Source organism: Papio anubis, chromosome 6 (genome assembly GCF_008728515.1).
Source record: "Papio anubis isolate 15944 chromosome 6, Panubis1.0, whole genome shotgun sequence".
Lineage (NCBI taxonomy): Eukaryota > Metazoa > Chordata > Mammalia > Primates > Cercopithecidae > Papio > Papio anubis.
In genome coordinates this window covers 69,291,123-69,311,951 of record NC_044981.1, presented here as the reverse complement: position 1 = coordinate 69,311,951, position 20,829 = coordinate 69,291,123, and positions in this window count along the sequence as shown.

Sequence of the window (20,829 nt, the reverse complement as noted above, 5' to 3'; positions counted from 1 at the left end):
GGAGTTATACCTGATGTAAATGACGAGTTGATGGGTGCTGACGAGTTGATGGGTGCAGCACACCAACATGGCACAAGTATACATATGTAACAAACCTGCATGTTATGCACATGTACCCTAGAACTTAAAGTATAATAATAATAGTAATAATAATAATAAATAGAAGTAAGTGCAATATGGAATCCTGGATTGGGAACTGGAAGAGACATTTCCAGAAATGGAAAAACTTGTAAAATAAGAATAAAGTCTGGAGTTGAGTTAAAAGTAATGTAACAATGTTGGTTTCTTCATTTTGAAAATATATCATGGTAAAGTCAGACAATAGAGTAGGGGAAACTGAAACCAGGGTATATCAGAACTCTGTACTATCTTTAGAACTCTGCTGCAAATCTAAAATTATTCCAAGATAAGTTTATTAAAAACAAACTATTTGTTTCAAAGAAAGTCCTTGTGTGCACGAATCTGTGAATCTGTCTGTATATGCATATATGCATGAATGTCAGTTAGTAGAGTTTCGAATATTGTTGATAATTTCACAATATTGAGTAATAGTGACTATTTTTCGTTTACTGTTTCTATTATATTTTGGCCATTTTTTTTACATGTTCATAAACCCACATGATTTTTATGTTCATGTTGTCATACTCAAGTACATCTTCATTATTTATGTATACTTTCTTTCAACTCTGAAATGAAAGTGTTTTAAACATCAACTTCTTTTCAGCATTACAGGCTCTTCTATTCAGGGACGTGAGGCAACGGATAGCCAGAGCACATACCTGCTTTTATTTCTACAATGATTAAAGAGTCAAAAGCCTCCTTGGGGTAGCATTCCATAGAACAGGGATTTGTCTTTTAGTAACAGTGAAGAAACATCACATCAAGTTCTTCCATTCCTCTTGAGCTTCCAGACCTCACACAGTTTCTGTCTCTGTTGATGCTCAAGTTGTTAAGTGATGATAATGGCAAATATTATCTCTTTTTCAAGAAAAAATAACTTGGCATATACACTTATCTGTAGTAATATGTCTAGGATGAATAAGAAAATTTGTGAAAGTGGAACTGGCTATTTTGTGAAATGAGAAGAGAATTGTGGAAGGCCAGCATTTCCTGTAAAGGTTTGTTGTTCATCAAGCTCAATTTGTTATGCCTTGGAGGGAAGAATAGGAAAGAATGTATCAAATTCCCTAATGTTGAACTTACTAGTATATCAATAACATCACCTATTCAAGGCTTTATATCTCTACACTAATCTGGCCTGATTTGAGGAAGCTACTGATCCATTTTTCATGTCGATGTACTTTCCAAAATGACTTAATATTTTTGTTTGTCCTCCCAGATTTTCTCAGTCAATTCCCCTGTCCTTCAGACTGTGTACATGAGATACCAAACCAACTAGTAAATTTATTGAGAAAAAAAAAAAACAAAAAACAGAAAACAAAAGCTATATTCATCTTGTTGGGTGTTGTTTTGATAAACATGTTGATTGATGATGGCTCTTGTTCCAATCTATTGCAGAGTTGTATAGACACAGCCTCTTATTCTGCCATACAGCAGTGTGGGGAATTTTTTCTTGACTTGAATAATTTGCCAATGTCTACAATGCAGACATAAACAATTTCCTCATATTGCTAGGCTCTAAATAATGATAATATTTAATGCTAATATTTGGAAACATCCTGGCAATTATTTGGGTTTTCTTTTTATATTCAATAATTTTACATTGATTATAGTTCACACATTTTAACAAATAAATGCTTAGGTAATGTAACAGCTGTGAACTAAACCAATTTTTTAAAACTAGATAATCCAAAATTTCAAATATATAGAAATTAACGCATTAAAATCCTTCCTCACATCTAATATGCTTCTTCAGTGGTAAAATCAATCACTGAACTATGAAAGGATGGGTATTCTTAATCGTTAATCATTGGACCTAAATACGTTACCAGCAAAAATGTTAAGATTAGCAGCTTTTAGATTCTGATTTTACATACATATTTCCTCAAAAGATTATAAAATCAAAGATAGTAAGATTTCTCCTCCTTTTTTAAGTAAAATAATTAATTGGTGAGAAATGTTTTCTCTTAAAAATATTAACTTGCTTTCCAAGGATATGTTAGTCAGTTTTTATTATTGCTTTTTTCATTTCCTCCTTTCGGATTATGGGCTCTCAAATCTGATCCTTAACACTCATGCTCTTGAAGTTGGAGGCTACTGAGATATTTTGATTTCTTATCCCCACTCCCTGAAGGGATGGCCTGCTATGCTTTATGGGATGATGTTTTACTGAGGCAACTATTTACAGGATGGGGTCTTCCACATGGCACTCTGGGGGAGGTGCCCCCTCTCCCTAACTTTGTGGAGCTATTGCAGTAAACCTTTGGGGTAAGAATAAGGGAGAAGAGATTGAATATAAATTCCCAAGACTTTGCTAGCAGTAAATGTTTTAACCAGGACATTTTCCAGAGTTATCTGATTCTTAGGTGTAATAAATTCTCTGGTAGGGTTCTGTGGAAAATGGTCTACAGTAGTGAGAGTTTGTGTTAATGGGGTCTGGAACAGAGGCAACAAAATGTTCTCTCTTTTTCACTGTTTTTTCTGTTTGTCCCAAGTGTAATCTTTGGTCAGAATTCTTGCTCCTGACTTCACCTCTGAGTCTGTTTGGAGAAAGGGCTTAATGAAAACTTAGTATTGTTTTTTACTTACCTTTTTGACTGAGGGAGAGCAAATAATTTTTAAGCAGTAAATTTTAAAATATAAGCTCTTAGTTTCATGGGAGCTAGACATCTTTTCTTTATTTGCTTCCAGGTATTATTCTTTACTGTCTGTAAATTCGTTGTAATTTTTCTTTGCAGAAACTGTTTTCTGAAAATAAAAACACATCATGCCAAGGACCTTGCAAAGTCATGTCTGAGGAACTCAGATGCAAGTGTCTTGATTCCTACCCTTTGGGAATGTGAATAAGAGAGGGAACAAAGGATGAGTCACTTGTCATCCAAAGGACTGATATGTACGGAATATTTTGAAAAACAGTAAATGACATTAAAATTTCTGAGTACATATAATGGAATTTATATGTTCTGGTTTTCAAAGTAATCTAAATGTATTACATACATTTTGAAAATAAAGGAAAAAGAAGAAATCAATCAAAAACTGAGAGGTAATTGTAACATTTTGGAACTTTCCTTTGAATTTTTTAAAAAATGGAATTATTTAATAGTTTCAATACTCATATCTTTAAAATACTAGAAGAAAAATAAATCTTGGGGTAATTTAATTTAATATTTCTGTTTTTCAAAGTAAAACAAATGCTCTTGTTGTTACTACTGTCCCAGGTTTATTATTACTTTGAGAGTAGTGATGTTTTGTTTGTTTCTCTCAAACTTTTTAAGAACAAATGAAACCTAGATTGTTCTAAAGCATGCTATTCCTTTGGATATGGACTTTTGAATCTCAATCTGCTTGATTATAATAAATCCAAAGCTATGAAGACAAAATTCTCTGATATTTGTCTTACTAAATGGAAGACAATAATGGAGCAAATTAACATTGATTGAATAAAATAGAAACACTCAGTGTTCTGTATAAATATTCTTTTCAGAATTATTATACAGGCTACAATATTTTGTTTCAAATTATGAATCTTCAACTTAGTATGATTATTTAAAACACCAGTTTTGTTATTTTTTGTTGTTTGTAAAAAACCATCAATATGAAAAATTTGGTAGAATTGACCCAAGACTTCTACTCACTTTTCTCTTGGGACAGGATAAAGGGGGAAATAAGAGGAAGGGCAGAGTGCTGTTGAGTTCAGCACTTTGGTCTATCAGCTTTTTCAGTGACCACAGATTGAACTTCTAATGCAGCCAACTCTCTCAAAATACTTGTTCTTGGTCACAAAGGGAAACAAAATGAGGGTGTATGAGTCACTCTACATTCTTTAAAGTTACTTGCAAAACAATTTTCTTAAGAGGGGAAGCGGCAGTGTCATCTTTATCTTGAAAGACCATGTCTTCAATAATTGAATAATATGAGCAAACTACCATAAGAGATGATGTAGACATTTATTTTTAATTATGGGTTCTAGCTATATCCTTTGCTAGGATTAAACACAGCAAAATAGCAGAAATTCTAGAGTTTACTAGATATCTCCTAAGAAATCCATCTGTCAAAGAACAGGCTCCTGTACCCAGAACACAGCTGCTAGCTATCCCCTTGAAGCAGTAGATTCTGTGGTGGAATTAGTTGAGAGAAGATAGTACTTTCAGACTAGGGCCAGAAACTTTCTCCTTGAAAAAGATGGGCAAATGTTGGGTCAGAGAGTAATAGAATTTATTGGAAACTTCACTGGAGAGCCTGGTGAACCAAACCAACACTGCCCCATTTATTTCTCTGAAGAAATAGCCCTAAAGGAGAGGTGATCTTGGAAAGTTTAATCCTGCATATTTCTATGCAGGATTAGAATATGGTATGCAAGACAGCCAATGCATAGCTTCATATTAATAAGTTAATTATCTGCCTTAGCTGATATCATTCTGTGTATGATTTATAAATATAATAACTATCAAAAGTAATACAATTATCAGTGTTATGAATTGATTAAAAAGAAGGGGTTTAGAAAAATGAAATAGTGATAGCCATTAGACAATTTCTGTACCAAAGAAGGAAATACAACCTAAAGATAGAAAATATAGATGAAAAGTACTTTGCTCAAGTGTAGATGGAATAGATGTTTCCTCAATTAGCTGAGAATACATGTATCAGTTTCCATTTCCTATTGCCCTGGAATAAACAGTGATATCCTATTACAAGAAAGGAAAGGTTGCACCTTGAAACAGGCTAAAATCCATAGTATTACAAGTTATATATTTTTTATTTTGATACCACTAGATTCTTTAAAGAAATAGGGAGAACAATATAGTTGATATTTTTATACTACCAAGTAAGATCTCTCATACCACTATGCATATTTTTAATTGAAAACTGTTTTTAATATACTTAGTAACATTCTGCCTAAGTAATGAGAAAGCAGTTTTTTTCCTACCAGACAAAATAATGGACTTAGAACTTCAATCTTTAAAACATATGCAAGTATTTATGTATCTGCAACTGAAGAAAAATGTTTTCACAACACTAACAAAAATTTAAATCTCTGCTTTATTTTTATATTATTGTAACATATCAGGTGTCTCTTAAAAGACAATTTAAGCTGCCAGCTTATAAAAATATTGACTGTCTCCAGCCAAATTTTTAGGTAACTTAGTGTTACGGATCATTTACTAAAAGCTGACAACTAGATATTTACTTGTTTATCTTTTGGGCATGTCCTTTCTTTATAGCTTAATTTATTTACAAATAATTAGAAAGTGTTATCAAGTGAAAAATTAGCATTTTTATTTGAAATACAAATTCTTTAAATCACTCAGTCTTAATTTAAAGTCAAAAGAATTCATTAGAATCACATTTCTGTATCACTCATTATTTAGGGTACTCACTTTACTCATTTATTAAACATTCTAGAATATCCATGAGGAGCTAAACATTATGTTAGAAGGTAGGTTTACAGAGATAACAAGAAATAGTTTTTTCCTTAAATAGTTGAGAATTAACTACAGTTATATTGTATTATAAGCATGTAATAAGTAATTATAGAGGATGTTGTGAGAGAAGAGAGAAGGATTTAGTGAAGTTCAGGTATACATTTAAGAACACACTTATAAGAAAAGGTGACATGATCTGATATTTGAAAGCTAAGTACAACTATTTGTGTTACGGTTAAAGGCTGAATTCAAGTTAATCTTTCCCTTATAGAAGAAGTATTTACACATACATTTTGTTTAGATATGGGTCTCCTTCCTCTAGAGTCTCCTCTTGAATAGTCTTCCTGCTTACCTTTGATCATATAATTACTGAATTGCAAAGACGACAGGTGTTTTATCCATCCTTTATCTAAGTAGCCCTCAAATTTTGGTGTGTGTGAGGATTATCTGGATGAATTCTTAAAACTTACATTGTTGGACACCACCCAAAGTTTCTGATTCAGTAGGTGTGGGGTGGAAATAAACAATTTTAATTTTAAACAAGTTTCCAGGTGATGCTGATGTTATTGGTCTAAGTCAGTTTGGGCAGCTATAATAAAAAAGACATTGGGTGCCTTGTACATAACATAAATTTATTTCTCACAGTTCTCACAGTTCTGGAAGTTGGGGTCTGAAATAGGGTGCCAGCAGGGTCGAGTTCTTGCTGAGGGTCCTGTTCCTGGTTTATAGACAGCCATCGTCTTGCTGTGTCCTCACATGGTACGAAAAGAACTAGCTGGCTTTCTGGCATTTTCTTGTAAGGACATTAATCCCACCTGTGAGGGCTCCTTCTCCTGACCTAATTACCTTCCATAGACCTCACCTTACCAAATACCATTACATTGGGATTAGGGTTTCAATATATACATTTTGGGAAGACACAAACGTTTAGTCCATAACATGGACCATACTTGAATGATTATCAGAATAAACTGGAAATGTATTAAAATCTAAACTTTTGGAGTCCACTCAGAGAGATTCAGATTTATTTGGATGGAAACAAATCTGTATGTTTATATATCTCCCCAGTTGATTCTGATTATCAGTGAGGTTTTGAATCCACTGGCATTGTCCAGTCCTCTCATTTCACACAAGATAAAACTGAGATGTAGAAAAGGTATGAGAATTCATCAAAAATATACAACCGGCAAAGAGCAGAGCAATCTTTTTCCCATTATACCTAGTTTTATCCCTTCAAGAAACCACAGTGACAGTTCATGCTCTACTGAATCGAATCAATACTTTCATCCTAACATTCAATGTTTTCCCGAATCTTTTTTTGCAAACTGTTGTCCCAGTAATTAGTCTTGAATATAATTATCCCCAATTTAATTAACAAGAAAAAAGTATCTGCTATATTCTATGTGGGATAGGTAGATTCAGGCTAGAAGAAAACTCAGTCCACTCTTTCAAGGAACTTCCAGAAAAGCAGCAAATATTACATCCTCACACACGCACAAGAATATAACGACATACAATGTAATAAAAGACAGATTTATAGTCCGTGTTATTGAAAAAGTACAGAATAGCAGAGGAGCTTCAGCATTATGAATATTTCTATGATCTGTTTGCCAGACGCTGTGCAAACTTCTTAGGGATTAGAAGAGCATCAAGTCTTTATTTTCTTTTCTACCTAAGGAAAGCATCATATAAAATAAAACACAACTGACTCCATAATGTAACATAATTAAATCTATAAAAAGGACATGAACAAAATTCTATCAGAGGATAGAAATGGGAGTGACTAATTCAGTTGAATATGTGAAAATGTTTGCTGAAAGGGTGACTGAAAGGCATTTACACATTTGTAAGTGTGTTTTGTTTAGTTTTGAATACGCTTCCTCTAGTCTCTCCTCTTATTTTACCAGATAAAGGAAGGGCAGAGCAAAAGCACCTATAGCCTACAAAGATAAACCTACAGCATGGACGTCTACAGAAATAGTTAATAGGCTAACATAGGCTAGAACACAAAGCATGTGGAATCAAAATAGTATTCTTTAAGGTGATTTTGACCTGGGCTTTGTAGGAGGCATAGAAGTTGGTAAATAATGTTAACTTTTGAACACATTATTAATTATATTAATTCTTTTTAAAATTCTTTCTCCTTTATTTTTTAATAACAAAAATCGTACCCATTCTCCAGGTTCAAATTAAAGTCCTTTAAAGTTCCATGTTAGAGTTTCTTACCCTGCCTGAACATTACAGTGGTCTCTGGTGTTTAAAAAAGTATAGAAGCCCTGCCCCAATTAGGCAGATTTTGATTTTGGAGATTTTATTCAAGATGCCTGATAGTAGAAACCAGAGGTTTCTAATTGGTGGTTTATCACAGCTCATTCTGATCTAGCAAATACCAAAACCTAGGATAAGTTAAATATATAATTGTTGAATGTTTATCTGCAACCTAAATGCCTAAATTCTCTTCACAAATTTCGTTTCCTTAATACCAGGAACACAGTTTTAATGACTACACTTACTCTTCAATCCTAGTAGTTCGAATCAGAAAAGAATTTCCTACATAAACACCTTGGAGATAAGGAAACCCCAATCTTTCCACTTATCTGCTCATGTCCACACTCATGCTTCCATCAAGAAATGCCATCCTGGGCACTGGAGGTGAAAAAACACACCAAGACACTGTACTTGTTTGGACTGTTAACAGCAAGAACAAAAATACATTCTAACTGCACACATGATTTTTAAGTCAATTATTCATTTATAGTTCTAAGATAAATTTTAACTCAGCCAAATTGAACTAAATCATTCTAATTTCCTACATGTTGCAGAAAACATCAAGAATTCACGATGTCTACTTGATTCTTATCCAATATTGAAGAATTAGTCATCATTGAGTGTTGCTGCTGTTGTAAATTTTGTGCTTTTGATAGTCACAAAGTCATAGAGCTTTGTGTAGGTGGATAATGTGGTTAGAGAAGTTAATGACTTGTTTTTCTTTGATCCTTTAGTAAGCCTTTTGAATGAATAAGGTTAGAATTATTTGTATGCACTCACACACCATAATGAATTCATCTTTTCAAAATATAAAACATTTTTATCTCTGAGACATAATGTTCTGAAGAGTGAAATCCCTTAGCTATCTATTTAATTAAAGCATACTGGATTAGGACTTTATTATTAGTCATTCTATTAGCTCAATACTCAAGCACACTGCAGATATGACTAAGAAGACTGTGTTTCCTCATGGACAAAAGATGTGACCCTGGAGGGAAAAGCAAAAGATATTCTTAATTTTATGATATTTGAAAATATTTTATAATTAACTTTTTGTGAGTGCTGGAGATACAATAGTCTCCACACTTCCAATCCTTTAATGAGAGGAAATTTGAGCATGGATAATACACAAAGGGCTAATATTTGGGGATTCCTCTAAAAACAATACAGTGTAAAATGCCATTCCAAACTATAGTGTTTATACGCTGTATCTTGTGTGAAAATCATTTTCCCTCTGTTGATAGTGTATACCTCATTTTATTATGTGGAAAGCTTATAACATGTATATCAGATATTGTATTTCAATGCCATGTGTTTAAATGTGATTGAATATGCTATTTAAATTTTAAAATTAACATAGGTAAAAATTTGTGGGACCTAAGATATTTTATAGAGTAGTAATAGTAGGCAACATTGTTACATGTAAACTTGGAATGCTACTTGATATGTGTGTGATGATGAAGATTGAAAGATAATGGAAGAATCTTACTTTAACTCAACTCAGGTAATTTATTAGAAATAGCTAATTTGATTCTCACCACTACTCTAAAGTAAATATTACTGTTATCTCTATCTTACAAGTGAAGAACTTGTAATAGAGAGTGTAAGTAATATACCCATAGTCAAGTAAATGGCAGAACTGATATAAGAACCTAAGCCATAAACTCCAGGGTATCTGATCTTAATCACCATACAATACTAAAAGAAGAATTTTCATATATAACTTTCAACATTATGATTCAGAGTGGGATTAATAAAGACTCATGTTAAGATGAAAGGGTAAAATCTGCAGCTATTCAGTGTGGCACAAATTATTTTAATGCTTTGTGTTAGTAGGTACTCTGTTTTATTAGAAAGTTAACTTGCTGAGGTAGAAAAATAAAGGTTTTAGAAATAAAATATATTACCTCTGAATTTTGAATATAGTGGAAAGAACATTGAACATAGAATCAGGAATTCTGAACTCCAGTGCGCTCTATCTTTGGCTAGACCTGTGGTTCTCTAACTGTGCACCAAAGCCTCTGGGACATGGCAGTAAACTCACAGGGAACAGCTAGTGAAGTATTCTAATATTTTCTGAAGGTGACACTTGACATTCATTGGATACTGCACACACTAGTAGCTCATAGTAGTCCACAGTTTTACATTAGTTCACATTACAACTTCTATAATTAGATCATATTTTTTGTGAGGCTGAGTTTTCAACAGTTGCTGTGATAAAAAGCAAATAGTATGTGAAAATCAACATGGAATAGGAAATGAGGGTGGCAGTATACAACGTTTCCAAGGCTTGGCAAATCATGCAATGCCTAGCAAGAGCATGGATCCTGTTAATAAGTAATTGTGGTTAAGAATGGCGTAAAGATACTATTTTTTTCCTCTCAATTTACATGTATCATTTAAGTAGCTATTAAATCGTAGGATATAGTTTTTAATAAATTTAATTAAAATATTGTTTGGATGTAACTACTTAATAAGGGGAACTTACAAGCATTTCTTTTGTGCTATGAGCACCATGAAAAAGCTACTGAGAATGTAAGGGCCCTGTGAACTGAGAAAGTTTAGGAACCTCTGGAGTGGAAGTTTGTTTCTTGCTATATTGAAGCATTTTTTTTTTTCTTGGCTTCATTTCCTTACCTGAGAAATGAAAGAGCCAGAGGTGGTGATCTCAAATTCTCGTCTACCTTTAATAGTCTATGATTTTATGATGAGGCAGAGGGTAATGTAGGTGACTTTGACAATTGCATATAACCTATAGTATATAAACACTACCTTAAATTGGGAAAAACACAGAGTGTAGCTGTTCCACTTAATTATTTTCAAATATATTTTAAAATAAATCTTTAAAACAAATTAACTGTTAGATATAAATGAGTTAATCATTTAAAAATATATCTCATCTTTCTCTTTATGGAGCACGTGGATTTTGTGTTTGTTTTGCTTCCTTTTGTTTTTGGCATGCAGGTGTTTTCTCCACTTGCTAATGCATTGAGTTAGAAAATTCCCAGAGTAAATGAAAATCAGTACTTTGTAAACATTTGAAAATCTAGAGTGTCTGAACTACCTAAGAAAATATTGTTGCATGAAAATTTCAAATATAAAACAAGTAGCCCACTGTTTTCAATAAAAATTCTGGCTAATAACCACACTACAACTGCATTCTTCTTGATTGCCAACTTACACAGGAATACGCCCATTTAAGAATCCTTTGAATATGTGTGTATAAAAATACTTGTTACATGAACAAATAATGGGCTCTAATTAGGCATCTATCAAATAATTGCTGTTTGATTTTTTTAATTGAGATACAAAACATTTGTGTTTGCTTGGTTAGTATGTTTCTGGCTAAAAATGTGGGACCAAACTAGGTGTTATGCTACACCCAGATGATTAACACATTTGATTTTATTGGCAATACCTGAAGGAATGAAAATTACAAAATATTTTTGAGATATCGTTGGGTTAGTGAATTTCGAGATAGAAAAATAAATCTTCCATTTTGAACAGCTGTATAATGGCAGAATGTCCCTGTGAATGGATTGTGAGCTGTTACATAATATATGTGTATGCTTAATGTGTGTTTATTGAATTAAACCAAAGAAAAACAACAAAACCCCAAATTCCCAAACATCAGTCCAATTTTGTAGTAACATGCATGCATGGAAACAAGTGATTCAATTTCTTAGTCATATGGCAATAGATATGATTCATAGTTGATTCATCTGAATAAAGTTGTAGACTATTTAGACAAATATACCAGTTTATTTCCTTTTTTAACAGTAATAAAGACTTCCTTTAAGTAGCAATGAGAATACTTGATGCTTTAAAATTAAAATAAAGACTTGTACATCTATAAAACTTAGAGATCATCTTAATATTTTCAAATAAAATTTAGATGATTTATACATCCTTGGTTAAGTCACAGTAAAGTTACAGACCTGGAGAAAAATCAGCAGTTGTTATTTTGTACAAACAAACTGAGGTGGTGGTAACAGTTCTACATATTTTTGTGAACAGTCTATTCAGGTGTTTGTATATGTTTGTTCAAATACTATAACTATAAATTTATTGGATTAAGTATATTAATTTCTTGTTGCTGTAGCACATCACCATACACTTAGTAGCTTAAATTAGATAAATTGATTATCTTATAGTTCTGAAGGTCAGAATTATCACTGGGCTACAAACAAGGTGTCAGCAGGGCAGTGTTTCTTCTGTGGTTCTAGGTTAGTGTTTCTTTGCCTTTTCTAGCTTCTAGAAGTGATCCTCATTTCTTGACTTGTGGCCCTCTTCCCTCTTAAAAGTGAACAGTCACTCCAACCTTGACTTCAGTAGTCACACCTACTCTGACCCTTCTACCTCCTTTCTTCCTCTATAAGTATTGGTGTGATTATGGAGGAAGTAATCATGATTGTGTTGGTTTCACCTAGATTTTCAGAGTTCCTTTATCCCTGTAAGGTAACATCTTTGGAGGACATTCTTCTGCTTACCCCATTAAGGTATGCACCTTGCTGCATGTAATAAAGGATTTTAGGAGGCTGTATAAATATTTTATGAAGGCTCTACATTTAGTAGATTAAACCTGCTTATTTGACATGCAGAATTCAGGTTTCCATGTCATAGAATTATTCTAAATCATACAGTAATTGGGTCTTACCATAAATTTCTTTCAATGCAGTTATAAGTCACAGCCAGAAAAATGAAATGAGACTTGAAAAAGAGTTGCTAAAATTTGAAAATAATTTTTTAAATCTAAAGTTTGTATTAAACGAAGGAGATGACTTTGAAGAGTTTGTATGGGCCAGATGATGGCCTCTTGTGGGCTAAAATGTTATTAAATTTGGATTTTTTTTCTAAGTACAACGAGAATATATTAGAAGAGTCATAGGAACAGAATAATGACTATAAACCCAACGTTTCCTGTTATTGACTCCCTCTCTCCTTGTTCTCCATCAGGGGACCTATCACTCAATTTCCTATTTATTTATTTTATGGCCTATCATCCAATATGGAATATGTACAGAATATATGGAGTTTTCATATTGCTTATCACAATATCCTAATACCTAGAACCCTGCTGACATGCAAATTTGGTCTTAGAAAGTCGTTTGCTGAAGGTGTGAGTGGGTAGGATTTATTAGTTGATAGGCTTGAGGAGAAGAGACAAAAAGGAAGAATTCGAAGTAACAGGATTTTTGTTTTGGAAGTGCAGAGAAAATGGTGCAGTATATCACAGCTCAAAAAAATAATAAAGTCATAAATTGTTTGAAGACAAAGGAAAAAATGAGTTAAAAAAGCTAGGATTAATATAGCACTGAGATGTCCAAAGGGGGAAACGTTCTGTAGCAATTTGGGGAGGAGCAACTCTTAGAGCAAATCTTATTCCCACAGAATAGCAGGCACGTATGATTTAATAGGTGTTTTGCCAAAGAAAAATCATCGAGCTGACATGACCTCACAGGATCGTGCTTTCATCCCTTTCTTGGCCTTGGTACTTTTTCAGGTTTTCATTTTAATCTGTATTAATTCCTTTTTCAGCATTTCCTCATAGATAGTTTTTATCATTATGACAATGATTTACTGTAATTATCATTGTCATTGTATACATCAAAAATTTTATATTTTTATGACATTCTAGCTTATTGTATATATAGTCGTGTGCTTCAAAACATCTTTGTCAACAGTGGACAGCATATACAACCGTGATCCCATAAGAGTATAATAGACCTGAAAAATTCCTATCATATGATGTAGCCACTGTAATATTGTATTGCAATGCATTGTTCAAGTGTTTGTGGTGATGCTGGTATAAACAAACCTGCACTGCCAGTCATGTAGCACCTACAATTATGTACAGTATATACTACTTGATAATAAACAATTATATTATTGGTCTTTGTATTTATTATACTATAATTTTTATTGTTTTGGAGTGTACTCTTTCTACTTATTAAAAGAAAATAACTGTAAAGCAGCTTCAGGCAGATCCTTCAGGGGGTATACCAGAAGAAGGCATTGTTATCGTAGGAGATGACAGTTCCGTGTGTAAGTTATTGACACTGAACACCTTCCAGTGGGACAAGATGTGAAGGTGAAGACAGTGATATTGATCATCTTGACTCTGTGTAGGTGTAGGCCAATATGTGTGTTTGTGTCCTCGTTTTTTTTTTAAGTATAAAATATTAAAAAATTAAATAGAAAAATCTCATAAGAATATAAAGAAAACATTTTTGTACAACCATACAATATTTGTTTTCTAAGCTAAGCATTACAACAAGAGTCAAAATATCAGAAAATTTAAGGTTATAAAGTAAGAAAGTTACATTAAATTAAGGTTAATTATTGAAGAAAGAAAAACGTTTTTTGTATATGTAGTGTGGCTTAACTGAAGAGTGTTTATAAAGTCTACAGTAGTGTACAGTAATGTCCCAGGCCTTCACGTTCACTTCCACTCACTCACTGACTCACCCAGAATAACGCTGAGTTTTGCAATCACCATTTATAGTAAGTGTTCTATACAAGTGTACCATTTTTAATCTCTTATAATTTATTTTTACTTTACCTTTTCTATGTTTAGATACGCAAATACCATTGTGTTACAAATGCCCTCAGTATTCAGTACAGTAACTTGCTGTGCAGGTTTGTGGCTTAGGAGCAATAGGCTATGCCATGTAGCCTAGATATGTAGCAGGCTGTACCATCTAGGTTTGTATAAGTACACTTTATGTTGTTCACATGATGATGAAATCACATAACGACACATTTCTTAGCATGTATCCATGTCATTAAGAAACACAAGACTGCATTTGAATTTTTAGCATTTTTTTAAACAAATTTTCTGCTTGCACTTAAAACTTGTATTTTATCTTTTATTGTTCTAGAAAAAGCAAACAGTATGTAGATATGTGGCAAGCATCTGAGGGGACTATCTTAGGAACTGCCATGCCCTGAAAAACAGTGGTTTATATTTGGCCCCTCCCATTCCCATTACTACCAGTTGACTTTGTGTCATTGTCCTAGCCTCCTAGTCTGAGTAACAATAAATTAAAGGTATCATGACAACATTTTGTTTCTGTGTTTCATATTTTCTATTGTAAATAATATTAGTGTTATGATTATGTTTCTCCCCAAATTCAAATGTTGAAGCCCTAGTGCCCAATGTCACTATATTAAAAGACAAGGTCTTTAAGGAGATAATTAAAGTTAAATGAGGTCATAAGAGTGGGCCCTAATCCAATATAACCGATGACCTAGAAAGGGACACTAAAGATACAGATGCACAGAACAAAGACGAAGTCAGGAATCAGTGAGAAGGTGGCCACCGGCAAGCCAAGGAGAGAGGCCTCAGGAGAAAACAAACTTGCAGACACATTAATCTCAGACTTCCAGCCACTAGAACTGTGAGAAAATAAATATCTGCCGTTTAAGCTACCCAGTCTGTGGTATTTTGTTAAGGGAGCCCTAGTAGACTAAAATACTGGGTTTCTAAACGATCACTGCTGTCCATCAGGCTTGCTATTACACACATAGCTTCCTCTCCTAACCCAATGGGCATAACGAGACTCATGGTTGCACCTCACCAAGAGGCAAGGGAAGCGTAGTGAGCCTGAAGGAGGGCAGGAACGGTCGTTGGGCAGCACTAGTAATGTGTACCACATGCTCAGCTGTTGTTTGTTTTTCTTAGTGAATTACATTGATTTCTCCTCCTCTTCATATCGCTTCTCTAAGACTTTGTGCTGTCCTTGACTTGCACCCACATTTGATTCCACTTTTCTTACTTCTAGACTGTAAGTTGTTCATAATTTGCTATTCATTACCACTGTTATATAGGTGACCTGCTCTAGGAAGCCTATTGAATTTCTCATTACAAAAATGTTCATATACAGGAGATTAAAATTGCAATTCCTATAAGAAGAAGTCATGAATTAGTTTAATAAATAGATATTTTAATTATTAATTTAATGGCTAGCTTCACATAGAAATTATGTGATATATGTATAACATATACATGTCATATAAAAACACATATATATTTCTTTGCTCTGACAGCTAAGAAGGCCTAAAAGAAATAACACTTCAGTAGCCACAAATATACTTCATGCCCATAACTTGGTTTCTAATACCATTTTCCAGTAAAAGGAACCAAGGAACCAAGGTTCTTTGGAGAAAGAGCTAGGACTGGGGCAGAAAATATACAAGATGATCCTGTAGCAACTTACAGTGCCAGAAAGTCAGGAAGTCTCCCCAGTCCCTCACAAAAAAACAAAAAAACCCACAATGATGGAGGTATGTCAAAGGAACACAGGAGTCAAGTAAAAGAGCTATCAACACTGGAGCACTGTGAGCAACAAAATAAGTAAAGTCATATTGGGTTATACCCAGGGAATGAAATGAATAACTATGAGTTAATAATGATGGAAATAAATCGTTGAATACATTAACACATAGAGAAGAAGAGAAACACCTATTCAGAAGAATTTCAAAAATAAATTGTTTATATACTCCACACTAAAGGAGGGGGAGCGTAAGTTCCCACTCCTTAAGGGTGGGGTGTGCATAATGACTTTATTATAAAGAGCGAAACGTGGGAAAGAGGAAAAAGTAGTGACTGTGGTGGAGACATCAGAAAAGCAGCAAGACTTCAGGCAATGATGTGATCAAGGTCAACATCAACAGTTACAAATTATATTGATCGTGTGTAACCTTGACATAATTTGATAAAAATGGTACTCTGCCTCTGTGGTCTTCCTCCAGTAAATCCACAACGCTAATCTAATCATGAGAAAAGCATGATTTCTATGGAAGGGGCATCCTGCAATGTATCTGACCAGTACTCCTCAAATCTATCAAGGTCATCAAAAATAAGGGAAGTCTGAGAAACTGTCACAGCCAAGAGGAGCTTAAGAAGACATGACAACTAAATGTGATGTGGTATCCTGAATGGGATTCTCAGATAGATAAAGGACATTAGGTAAATGTTAAAGAATTAAATAAATTACAGACTTCAGTTAATAGTGGGTCAATACCAGTTTATTAATTGTAACAAAAGTACTATACTAATATAAGACATTTAAAATAGGAGAAGCTGTACTTTGTGTACTGTCTGCTCAAGTTTTCTTTTTCTTCGAAAACTGTTCTTTAAAAAGTACATTTGTAATAGAAAGTGATTGGGAGAAAAAAATCTCAATTACTGATTACCTCCTTTGAAAGGCACTTTTGTTAATCTTAGCTCAGGAAAACATCTGCCTATCTGAAGTGAATAACAATAATCTTGAATATTGCTAGAGGAGACACTTACGTTGGAAAACAAAACTCCATGTATTCAAAGCTTTATAACTTTTTTCTCTTACCATACAGCACACTGATGTAAGGATGAGTGAAATAATTTAATCGTGTTTAATGTTAGAATGATTTTTAATTGCCTCCATATGTAAGAATCTTTTTTCTTCTAATGCTGATTTAGCAAACTTTAAGATGAATGTGGTGCATACTGCCAGGGTACATGCACATTTTTTAGATGTCTGGTCTTAATTTGACAGTCTTTTGAACTTTAGTGTATTCTATCCACCATCAGCTGACATCATAATTTTAGGGAACTGATGTTAGGATTGGCAATGTTTCTACTATATCTTACTGATAAAAAATAAATCATGACTAGGGACAAATGAATTATCTGGGGCTATTCATAAGGTAGTTGTATAAATCAAAGAGGAGAACAAAAACACCTGGGTAAATTAATTTAGGAGCAGTATATACTAATTTTGAATATCAGTCAAACATTCCTCAATGCTTTTCAGAACGGCAGTTCCATGTGACTTAATAGGTGTTCTGACAAAAATGGTGGTCATTTGAGTTTTGAGAAAATCTAGGTTTAGCTAAATTAAATGAGAGATACTTCTAAGACTTCTCATAATATACTAATACATTTGGTGATCCCTCAAGTTCATATAATTTCCTAATCTTTTGATCACAAATTTATTTTCAAAGAAAACTTGTATTTTCCTAAGAAAAAGTTCCTATTTAACTCTACCTTGGAAACCTTGGTCTAGATAAATGTTTCTCAGAGTTTAGTCTCACTATCAGCATCACTTGGGGAATTGTAAGAAACGTAAATTATTGTACTGTACCCTAGATCGCCTCAATCAGAAACTGTCAAGTTGGGGGCCAGAAATCTGTGTTTTAGCAAGCCTTTCAGGTGCTTCTGAGGCATGGTAAAACTAGAGCACTATTAATCTAGAAGCTTCTCACATCTTGAACTTAGAGACCAATGTTGTTGATTCCTTAATACCTTTACTACAATTTTTTCTTCTTTAAGGAAATTGGCTAAAAGTCATTACTTTATCTTGACCTTCAAAAGAGCTATATATAAGTTCTTAGTATTCAGAATTAAATCAATGGGATATATTGCTTAAATTATCTGAGATGAAGCAAAATAGCTCTTTGACTCTTTGAGTACCTGACTTCTGTTTAATGTGGAATGAATAAGAAGGTCCTATTTCTTTGGTAGGACAGGAGAGTAGGATGACTTTATAGAAAAAAGATACATAAGATACATGAATATTTTGTTGTAGACTATGAGAAACAGTTTTATTTTAAGGCCTCAATTTACTTAATGAATATAAAGAAGGTTTAATAGATTGGCATGTAAAGTCTGCATAATTAGGGACAACATGTAGAGTACTTAATATCATAAACTCTACAGGTCCAGACTGCTTGGGTTTGAACCCCAGCTCTATCTTGGGCATGTTATGTACTCTCTCTACTTCAGTTTCCTGTCTGTGAAATGCAGATAATAATCATACCTACCTCATAGACTCTTATATAAAGTTAAAATTAAAGCATTAATATTTTTAAGCGCTTAAAAACTTTGGGTAAATTCAGTATAAATGTTAATAAAAGCTGAATGTGAATAATAATTGATTGTAGCCTTATATATGTGATCACAAGGGTTTTCTTTGACAGTAAAATATTAAAATCTTTATTGTATTTCAATGTATATTATATTAAAAATCATTGAGGAAGCAATAAAATTGCATGTTATAATATGGGTGCCTCATTCATTCACTCTACAAATTCATATTAAATATTTCCTATTTAAAAATAAAATTTCTTGATCTCAAAATGATTAAGATTGGGCTGATTTTAAAAATGTTTAGTTAATTGATTCTGAACTTAATGCAATGAATTTCTTTTATGTATGTTTTGATTTACTATTTTTCTCTTACTTCATAGGTAGGTTGTTTAATTTGCTTAAATACGTGTTTCCACATTCACTGATCAGAGAAGGCTATTGATTTTTAACAAATAGAATTGAAAATATATGAGGCAGAAAAATTAGGAGTTATAATTTAAGAATAAGTATATTTTAAAAATGATTATTTGAGAAAAGACATATTCTTGGTCAGAAGCTAAACTTTTTTTTTTCCTTCAACTTTTCTTTTAGGTTCTGGGGTACATGTGCAGGATGTACAGGTTTGTTATATAGGTAAACACGTGCCGTGGTGGTTTGCTGCACAGATCAACCCATACCTAGGTATTAAGCCCAGCATCCATTAGCTATTTTCTTGATGCTTTCTCTGCCCTTCCACCCACACTCAACAGGCTGCAGTGTGTGTTGTTTCTCTCATGCGTCCCTGTGTTCTCATCGTTTGGCTCCCACTTATACGTGAGAACATGTGGTAATTGGTTTTCTCTTCCTGCGTTACTTTACTGAGGATAACAGCTTCCAGCCTCATCCATGTTCCTGCAAAGGACATGATCTTGTTCCTTTTTATAACTGCATAGTGTTCCATGGTGTATATGCACCACATATTCTTTTTTTTTTTTTTTAATTTATTTATTATTATTATACTTTAAGTTGTAGGGTACATGTGCATAACGTGCAGGTTTGTTACATATGTATACTTGTGCCATGTTGGTGTGCTGCACCCATCAACTCGTCATTTACATCAGGTGTAACTCCCAATGCAATCCTTCCCCCTCCCCTCTCCCCATGATAGGCCCCGGTGTGTGATGTTCCCCTTCCTGAGTCCAAGTGATCTCATTGTTCAGTTCCCACCTATGAGTGAGAACATGCGGTGTTTGGTTTTCTGTTCTTGTGATAGTTTGCTAAGAATGATGGTTTCCAGCTGCATCCATGTCCCTACAAAGGACACAAACTCATCCTTTTTTATGGCTGCATAGTATTCCATGGTGTATATGTGCCACATTTTCTTCATCCAGTCTGTCACTGATGGACATTGGGGTTGATTCCAAGTCTTTGCTATTGTGAATAGTGCTGCAATAAACATACATGTGCATGTGTCTTCATAGCAGCATAATTTATAATCCTTTGGGTATATACCCAGTAATGGGATGGCTGGGTCATATGGTACTTCTAGTTCTAGATCCTTGAGGAATCGCCATACTGTTTTCCATAATGGTTGAACTAGTTTACAATCCCACCAACAGTGTAAAAGTGTTCCTATTTCTCCACATCCTCTCCAGCACCTGTTGTTTCCTGACTTTTTAATGATTGCCATTCTAACTGGTGTGAGATGGTATCTCATTGTGGTTTTGATTTGCATTTCTCTGATGGCCAGTGATGATGAGCATTTTTTCGTGTGTCTGTTGGCTGTATGAATGTCTTCTTTTGAGAAATGTCTGTTCATATCCTTTGCCCACTTTTTGATGGGATTGTTTTTTTCTTGTAAATTTGTTTGAGTTCTTTGTAGGTTCTGGATATTAGCCCTTTGTCAGATGAGTAGATTGCAAAAATTTTCTCCCATTCTGTAGGTTGCCTGTTCACTCTGATGGTAGTTTCTTTTGCTGTGCAGAAGCTCTTTAGTTTAATTAGATCCCATTTGTCAATTTTGGCTTTTGCTGCCGTTGCTTTTGGTGTTTTAGACATGAAGTCTTTGCCCATGCCTATGTCCTGAATGGTACTACCTAGGTTTTCCTCTAGGGTTTTTATGGTATTAGGTCTAACATTTAAGTCTCTAATCCATCTTGAATTAATTTTCGTATAAGGAGTAAGGAA